Source organism: Cryptomeria japonica, chromosome 1 (assembly GCF_030272615.1).
Source record: "Cryptomeria japonica chromosome 1, Sugi_1.0, whole genome shotgun sequence".
Taxonomy (NCBI): domain Eukaryota; kingdom Viridiplantae; phylum Streptophyta; class Pinopsida; order Cupressales; family Cupressaceae; genus Cryptomeria; species Cryptomeria japonica.
Window position 1 is genome coordinate 307,238,406 of NC_081405.1, and position 9,287 is coordinate 307,247,692.

Consider the following 9,287-nt stretch of genomic DNA (forward strand, 5'->3'; position numbering starts at 1 on the left):
TAGAAATACTTCCATTGATTTCCTCTATCTCAAAACATCACACCTCTAAATTATTAGAAGTGTAAGAACAATTGCTTGTGGAGGTCACTTCACTATTGTGAATGATCCTTGGTTTTTTCTTTAAATGAACACACCTTGAAATTCTTTTTCTTTATAAACTTCCAATGATTTTAAGAGTGAAATGTATATTTATATTTAAATGAATTTAAATGTCTCAACAATGAAATGGACTCTCACAAAAAAAATTCAACATAATTGAACATCATAATGATTACACTAAATTATCCAAAACCTAATCATAATCAAATATATTTCCAAAGAAGTGTGGATACACAAAGGCATGCACTTGTTAATAGATGAAATCGGTACAAAACGGTAATTATAGCGCTCGTCAAGTCGACGAGAGAATACAGTAAACAGATGTTATGTGGCTGCTGGGATTCGAGCCCAGGTCTCCACGGCCACAACGTGGAATTCTTACCACTAAACTACAGCCACTCAGGTAGTAATCTTTTCATACTTTCATTATAGCTATAAATATCGCGAATGTAAAAAGGCTCAGGTAAAACTTACAACAGATGTTTACCTTATCATAAAGGCTCACTAAACGTGGACGGCAGGATTCGAACCTGCGCGGGCAGAGCCCACATGATTTCTAGTCATGCCCGATAACCACTCCGGCACGTCCACACATGCTCCTTTAATGTGTTTCAAAATAATAATGTTATTTTTTTATTTACTTTGAGTAAATCCTGTGAAAAGAATTGACGATTTGTTTTTTTCTAAACCAAGACGGGTTCACGACACTCTTGGCCATGTTTCGATAGCATACGATTCCTTTGGGTGTCCTCAATATAGAGGAGACTACAAGAATTTTAAGATTACACTAATGTTATATAGTTGTTCTCTTAAAATTAATGTTAACAAATAATAAGTTATATTTAAAAAGGCACGTCTATTGTTTTTTAATTTAGATGTTCTTAATAATATTTTTTGAATTAAAACAAATTTTATAAATAAAAAGTCATCTAAATAGGAGAGGACTCTTAATCAAGTAAAATTATTCAAACTAAGATATAAACAAAAAAGGGTTGAGGGTTTGTTTCATTGGCGAGAGTTTTTTGTGGTAAAGCACGAGGTTACGAGGTTCAATCTTCTCCCCCCCTATATGGTATCTGAGGATGTGTCGTACCAACATCTTCGATCACGTTAAAAAGTTTACCTCTCACAAATACTAAAAAAGTATACAATCATATCTTGCACCCTCCCTTTGATGATAAAATTAATTATAATTTGTAGAACTCAACCATACTTGAATGTAGAAAGGGAAATGTTAGCCGAATATGAAGTTCCATAAGTGTTTGAGTTTTGAGGGTTCAAGATTAGATTCATTAAATGAAGTATTATCGACAAATAAATTCTCTAACTTAAATCTCTTGTATTCAACTATCTACTATCTCTAGACTAATATTATATACAAAATTAGAATCTATCACATTATTTTTCACATGTTCATTTGGTGTAACCCCTAAGCAAAAACTATTACTTCTCCTACCTAAATTACCCACCAAAATATCATTATCTTTAGGAATAAAATCTCAAATAGCAAAACCTTATTTCTTATATGTCACACCACAATTATACATGGGGTGTGAGTTAATCTCACATTCCAATTAAGCATCTGGCCAGTTTTAGGAAACTTTGATAACTAATCACTAAAGCAACATCATACTAAATCAACCCTCCATTGATAACCTTCTTAAAGTTAGTGAGCATGACTCATTATTGAAATTAGTAGGAGACCTAACTTCTTTTAAAACATGGGAATTTCTCACTTTTCACAAAAATAAAATCAACTTGGCAAAAGAAAATAGCCATAAAGTTTTCATAAATAACTCCTAAAAGTACATCAAACAACATTTTATCTTACATGAAATACAAACATCAGGTAAATAATATTTTCCTCTAGATATGCCTTGTTGGCAAGAGACATTGTACCGGAAGAGATAAGTTCTTGAGGATTGTTTCAGGGTTGGCATTGATGGCAACTCAAATCAGAGAAGCATCATCCAGAATATGCAAAATCATTCTACCAGAAGTTTGAAGTCTACTTTGCTTAAGTCTGGAAGGCGGAACACAGTGTTCAAGTACATTGAGTTGAACTCAATTTTGGGTGCACATTTTCGTTTGTGGTGGAATAGGTAGTTGATTGGTTGATTGGAATTGCTTAGTCCGCAATCCTAGCCTTCGATATTGATTCTAGTGCAAGATTGGTGATCCGGTATCTGGTATTTCAAGAAGAACAAGGTTATTTTGGTGTAGCATGTTATGCGGAATCTTCGAGATGATTATGTTGATTGGTTTCGAGATCGAGGTTGTTGAGCCGATATTTGTAAAGCATATATTCAATTTATTTTGGTCCACATGAGAATTTGTAATCGGATTGAGCCAACTTCTTGTTACATGTTTCATGTTTTTGGAGTCGACATGTTAGTGACCTAAATAAAGTGATGTGGATATATAAGATTGATCTATATAAGCATTTTGGTATTCGATATTAATGTGTGAATATTGTATGAGTGTTTGTGCACAGTTTCACATGCACTATCTTTAGATTTATGCTCTGGTGTATGACTAAGCAGCAGAACAGAGTAGTGTGCCAGAACAATGGAAGATAGTTACTTTGTGCTTACTCGGGATTGCATTTTGGCATTTGTAGATGTTATTCATCAGTTCAGACATTCAAGTTATCATTTGTAAACATTTGTAGGACAATGAGTCCTCTGGGGATTGTAGCCATCTCTTTTATATTTGAGAAATGAGCTCTAGGCAGTGTGCCTGAATGCATGTGCATTTCCCTTGTAATATTATTATACTCCTAATCACAATATTTTTATATTGTGGGTCTCAATCCCATCGTGGTTTTTCCCTTTTTGGGTTTCCACATAAAAAATTTGATGTTATGGTTGTGTGCTTGTTTGTATTGAGTTTCTGTGTTTTACTTTTCTTCATTTGCATCTGGTGGTTTAAGAATCAGTTCAAGAAAGTTATTGTAGCGTCCTAAAATTGTGACACTTGCAATTTCGACTGCATTTGGGTCTTCACGATGGTGGCGCAACGTTGAACCTGAATGGAGACCCCGAAACTTGTTTATAACACCAAAAACTGCATTTTTCTGCACCTTGGCATGATCCCTCCTTGCACCTTGCTGTCCCGGGAGGTGGGACCATGGCGCCCAGCGCCCTGGTCCCTGGCCCTATTTTGGGCCCGGTCTATTTTGGGCATCGGGTCTTTAAGTTTGCAATTCGAGAAATAATGTTTCCTGGTCGGCCTAAGGTCGGGAAAATCGGTCTATCAACCCTAATTGACAAGTATATAAACTAAATTTCCTCTTCCAAAAAATAGAGGAAGACATATGTGTGCAAAAGGCGGAAGCGATATTCAAACATTCAAACATTCAAGCATTCAAGCATTCCTTCAAGCAATTGAGCATTCTAAGTCTCCATTCAAGGCTAAGTGTTGCATTCAAGACAAGGATTCAACCATTGAAGAGGAGATCACATACAACATACTACATACATTACACCTTCGCATGTAAGAATACAAACATTCTTACAACAAGGTATCAGTACTTGTTTACATTACAAACATTTACATTTACAGCATTCTCATTTCTTAGTTAATTCCAAAACCGGGGTTTGACCTAAAGGCAAACCCCTAATCCCTAACCCCCCAATCGTCCTCTCTTTTTTGTGTGTAGGTTGCAGGTACGCGGCTGTAATTGAAGATCTAGAATCCTTGTGCAGAGACGAACAGATCCACCTTCGTTTCGCGGATTTTTCGGAGGACCGTGTGCACGCCGGGCGCCATCGTCCCGTCAACTTTCGCTCAAATTTGCAGAATAGCATTGTCTCGACATTTTACTGCTAATTCCAGGTCCGCAGCTTCATCCCATATCCCTATCTTTGTTTATCAGCGAATCTTTCCTACTTTGCATGCATTCTTAGTTCAATCTTTCTATCTACATTCTTTACAAAAGAGGGTATCCTTGATGTCACAACCCTTGAAACTCATTTAGAATCCAATCTTGCATTGCGTGGGATTGGATCTTGTGGGTTTCAACCCCTCTTTTGAATGTAAAGTCTCTCCTAAGTGAAAACCATCAACCCTAGTGACTCTCCCTTCTCTCTCCTTGGAGTTGGGGAGGGGAGAACAACTAGGGTTCGATTTTTCCGCTTTACAGTTATAAATTGTAGAACACTGATTCACCCCCCTCTTAATGTTCATTGATTCTAACAATTGGTATCAGAGCCTAGTTCCTCCAAGGAAGCCTAACAGCTTGAGGAAGATCTAGGATAGCGAATCAATGGACTTTGGTTTACAGAAACAACTCACAGTGGCACTTGAAGATCTAGATACAATAAGAAAAGAAGCAAATAGCCTGAGAACAAATCTGAGTGGTACTGAAGACTTAATTGAATCATTGAAAGAAAAAAGTGAATGCATCCAGAGAAAAGAGAAAGGAGCTTATGGACAAACTCAAGGAGAAAGAAGACCAAACCATTGATGACCAAGCCTTAAAAGACAAGACATGTGGATGTGAAAAAATTGCTAGAGATAATGCAGTCTTGAAGAATGAAATGCAATCCATTGTGATGAAGTTGACAAAGAAGATTGAAGACATGAAGAAGAATGAGGAAAGTCTGACTTAGTTATTAAAGGATAGATCTGATGAATGTTGCATACTAAATCATGAAAATGACATGTTGAAGCTTGAATTGATACAATCCAGGAATAATGAGCAAGAGCTTGAAAAACATATCCTAATTCTGAGAGATTAACTTACCACTACTAATGAGTATAAATAAAAATTCAATGGTAGCTTAGCTAAGCTAGATAAGATGCTACAAAGTCAAAAGAAAAAAGGTGATGTGGGAGGACTTGGATTTGAGAAAGGAGAAAGCTATGGATCTGGTCAAAGCAATGCTAAACCTCATGATCAAAAGAACAAGAGATCTCTAGTAAGGCAACCTAATGCTTATAAATTCAATGGTAAATGCTTTGTTTGCAATAAATTTGGTCATATGGCAAGTCAATGTAGAAATAGGGCAAATCAAAATACTTTATCATTCTCCGGACAATGTTTCATTTGTAATAAATATGGTCATTAGTCAAATGAATGCAAAAGTGTGGTAAATAGGAGAAATATAAGATGCTATGCTTGTGGAAGATTTGGAAATATTACTAATCAATGCAGGACAACGGGAAATCAAGGTAATTTCATGCCTAATCAGAGAAACAACATTGTTTGCTATGCTTGCAACAAATTTGGTCACATTGCTAAATTTTGTAGAAGCAAGAATATGAATAAGAATGCTCCAGTAGATAAGAACAAGCTAGATGATAAGGGCAAAGCGAAGGTTGAAGAAATCAAAGAGCAGTACAAGAAGAAATGGGTCAAGAAGGGTGATTCAGATGCAGTGAATGGGTCCGCACCTGATTCTGGTAGTGGAACCTCATCTAGTAACTAAGGCACTTGGCCTTAGGGGGAAGATTTTCATGCAGATTCTAAAAACCTCCTGTCAGAGATCTGTAACTAGTTGCGACAGGTTGCAGATGATTGTGAATGATTGATCAGTCAATCCTGAAGGATCTCCGGAAGACTTCATGTCGATTTGTGACTCTGGAATAATATTCATGAGATACAGAGCATCTGAAAGAGTTAGGGTTGAGAATTTATTACACCTAAAAGTTAGGTTTGTGGTGGATAAAAAGATCTGAAAGTGGCATTTTCATCTATTTTGTATGGTGTTTTGCATGTTGAGGATATTAGGGCTTGCATCCATTGCAATTTTGAAGAGCTTGGGAATACTGAAATGATGAAACTTTACAAAGAGCACATGATAGATGGCATGGGAAACCTAAAACACAAATTCAAATCTCTCCAGAACCCAAATGGGTTAGATACATTCTGAGAAGAGTTCATGGTGAATTCATATGTCTTGACAAGCCGCACAAGATCACAAAGCAAGCAATCAAAGCTGTAACATGCTTGAATACAATTGGTGAAGTTCATGGCCTAAGGAATGTAAAGGAACTAGACCGTGACGGAGGCAACCGGTTCCAAACATGATGGGAGATCGATGGAAATCAGTGACATTGTTGAATATGATGTTATATTTGCATCCATGGTGACGAGCTACAAAGTCTATCAATCCAGCAGAGGTAACTCACTAACCGGTACAACCATTTACGTTGCCTATCAAATTCTCAAGTAAGATAAATTGTATGATCTGTGTGAGATGCTCCGGAGTGAGCTCTTGAACAATCTAAAGAAGATAAAGTGAGACAAAAAACATGTATTTAAGTTTGGTACCCTGATTATCCTCTTATATTTCTATTTCATGAATGAGGTCCCAAATGTAGGAAAAATTCGATGGGCCTATGACAGGCTGGTGGCGGTGTAGATAAAGGAAACTCTAGATGGTTTAGGTGATGCACAAGCTTAGAAAGCTATTCTCTGGGGATACTTCAAAACCTTCCAAGGCATGATGCAAATAAAGGAAAGGATCCCTAAGGAAATTGTTGAAAAGTATGAGGACTCCATATTCTTCATGGTGGACACCAATCAATGCTTGATGGAGGTTATTGAACCCAAGATAGTTTGGATCATGCTTATAGGGTATGAGGTTAATGGTGATATTCTTAATGTGTATGCTCAACACCTCTTGAGAAAACCGATAGATAAATCAGAGGACAGATTTGGGATATACAAGAAAAGCTTGAAACTGCACTCTCAGTTCACCAAACCTGGAATGCAAAGAAGAGCGAGGAAGGAAGTGGAGCAACTAATGGAGGATATAAGAATTACGAAGGAGGTGGTTAGAAGAGCTCGTGAGAGGAATGTTCTGAAAGAAGAAGATATGAACAAACCTAAGAAGACCAAACTGGAAACTCCTTCCCCTAAGCCAAGGCAATCAACGAAGCCAACACCTTCCTTTGGTGCTCAAAAGCCTGTTCCACTACCTAAGCCTCAATCCAAATCATCCAGTGGAGTTGAGAAGAGGAAGAAAGGGAAACCAGAAAGAGTATATGTGGAAGCCACTGTGGAAGAGGAAACTAAATCAGATGAAGCAATGAGAGAGGTCAAGAAGAGTGCTACTGTTGCTAGGGTTGTCAAGATGCAACCTTCAGGAGAAAGTCAGATTAGAAAGAAGCCCAAAGTTGAAGATGAACAATCTGACATAACTCTTAAGCAAGTGAAGGAAGCAATAAAAAAACAAGGTAATCTCAAATTGCTTTCTCAATTTTATGATAGATTGAATGAGAAGGGGATAAGATCACTAGAAGAGGCTACATCTCTATATTTGAATAAGTATAGTAGGGCGCTTATAGATATTGCTTCTAATGTTCCTAAGAGTCCATATGATATCTTGGATTTAAGAAAAGAAACTTCAAGAATAGAAGAGGAGAGAATTAGGGAGTATGAGCTAGTGCAACTCTGTCTAGTAATTGCCAAGATAGAAGTTGACAGAATTCTTAAAGAGAATAAAGAAAGATTCAGAAGGAAAACTCGAGTGAATAAAATAATGATTGGCAAGAATGGGGAGGTTCATAAGGAGACATGGGAAATTTTGAGGGAAATAATCATAAAGTATGAGTATGATGTAGTTCTTGAGAGATCTCAGGAAAGTGTTCAAAAGTCTATTCTGGAAGTCCTCGAGATGCCATCCTTAGGAGATGAATCAAAAATTATAGAACCAGATGAACAAACAACTGAACCTATTGTTGTAGTAGATGATATTGATGGTAGTTAGATTGTCGATTTAGGTGTTGCAGCTCAGGATCCTCTAGTAATACCAGTTGATTTGGAAAATAAAGCTGAGGAGGTTGGTAATAAGAAGGGAGAGGATACAGAGATAGAAGAGAAGGAGAAGGATGAAGGCAAGGTTGAGAATGTTCTGGTGGCAAGAGACATTGTGGAATCTAACAAGGGAAAGCAGATAATAAGTGACATAGATCTCATCCAAGGGCTTATCAGTCTTAATTCCTTATCTCTTGTGCAAGCACTCAAGTTTGCAGCTCTCGCCCAAGCTAAAGCCAATGAAGACTTGTTGAAGTCCCACACTAAGGACAAAGAACTTATATCTTTGGTTGCAAGTGTTCTTGAGAAAATTTTGTCATCCTTCAAGCAAGGCACACTTGACTCACCCTTCGACAAGCTGATAAGTATGCTTAAAAAAGTGGACTCCCATTTTGACTCCCTAGAGAAAGTTGTTGATGTAAAAGTATTGAACCATTTCAATGCAATTATGTTCAAGATAGTTTTGAGAATGGTTGAAGGTGATAGGGTCAGTATAATTACTGATGTGAAGGGCATTGATGCAGAGCATCATGAAATTCCAACCAAGGACTCCAAACCATCCATGAAGCCCAATATATCAACACAATTCTTCAATCAGTTAGAGGCATTATCAACATCCTTAACATATTATCCCAACAACCAACCAATTAACATTTTAATGTATGATAAATTAAATCTGCATTAAAGAATTATTCCTGATAAAAAAATGGCCTCTTACATCCCATTTATCATCCACAAACACCTTATCCCCAACTTGCAAAATGATTTGGACTAGTAATGAAAATGACAAACTTGACTGTCCCTGTTTTGATATTTCTAATTATGTTATTCATATCTTTTAATCCAGAAAACAATGTTGTAATCTCTCCGGTGGAGACATAGATAACTAGTCTTTCTAAAACATATCCAAAAATTGTAAAGATCCAACGGTTCGTTAGAGATTTATTCCCTCTGCACCGAGACAGTTTTGACTGTTATAGAAAAACAAGAAATGTGCATGCCCAGTCCGCCTAGGGCATCAAATATCTCACACAATACCAAATCAAAACCATATTGAATTAAATTAAATACAGTGCTAAAATTCAGAATATTACAATTTTTGGATGGTTACATTGTGAGATATCAACAAATCCTTGTGACTAACACTGTTAATGAGGGTTTCCAGACAGTTTTTAGTAAAATCCTCATATCTCATTCATTTCACAATGAAAATGTTCCAAACCAAAACCAAAGGAAGGCTTATTCATTCCCCTGTCTAATAATACTATTGATACATTGTTTCTAGGTTGTACAGGTCGCACAAGGCTTGGAAACAACTCAGAAATAGTTAAAACCAATCAAAATAATAAGAATTGAGTGCACCAAGATATACCAAAATGTTCTCCTTCCTCAAATATCAACTTGGATTGATAATACAATGGTA

General features: G+C 36.8%; 2 non-coding genes across 2 annotated transcripts; both read right to left on the minus strand.

Annotated features, from left to right (window-relative positions):
• Nucleotides 1-426: 426 nt before the first annotated feature.
• On the minus strand, nt 427-498 carry TRNAH-GUG (transfer RNA histidin (anticodon GUG)). Its single transcript has one exon. It is a non-coding gene; the product is annotated as a tRNA-His (tRNA).
• A 110-nt stretch (nt 499-608) lies between these two features.
• On the minus strand, nt 609-690 carry TRNAS-AGA (transfer RNA serine (anticodon AGA)). Its single transcript has one exon. It is a non-coding gene; the product is annotated as a tRNA-Ser (tRNA).
• Nucleotides 691-9,287: the final 8,597 nt, after the last annotated feature.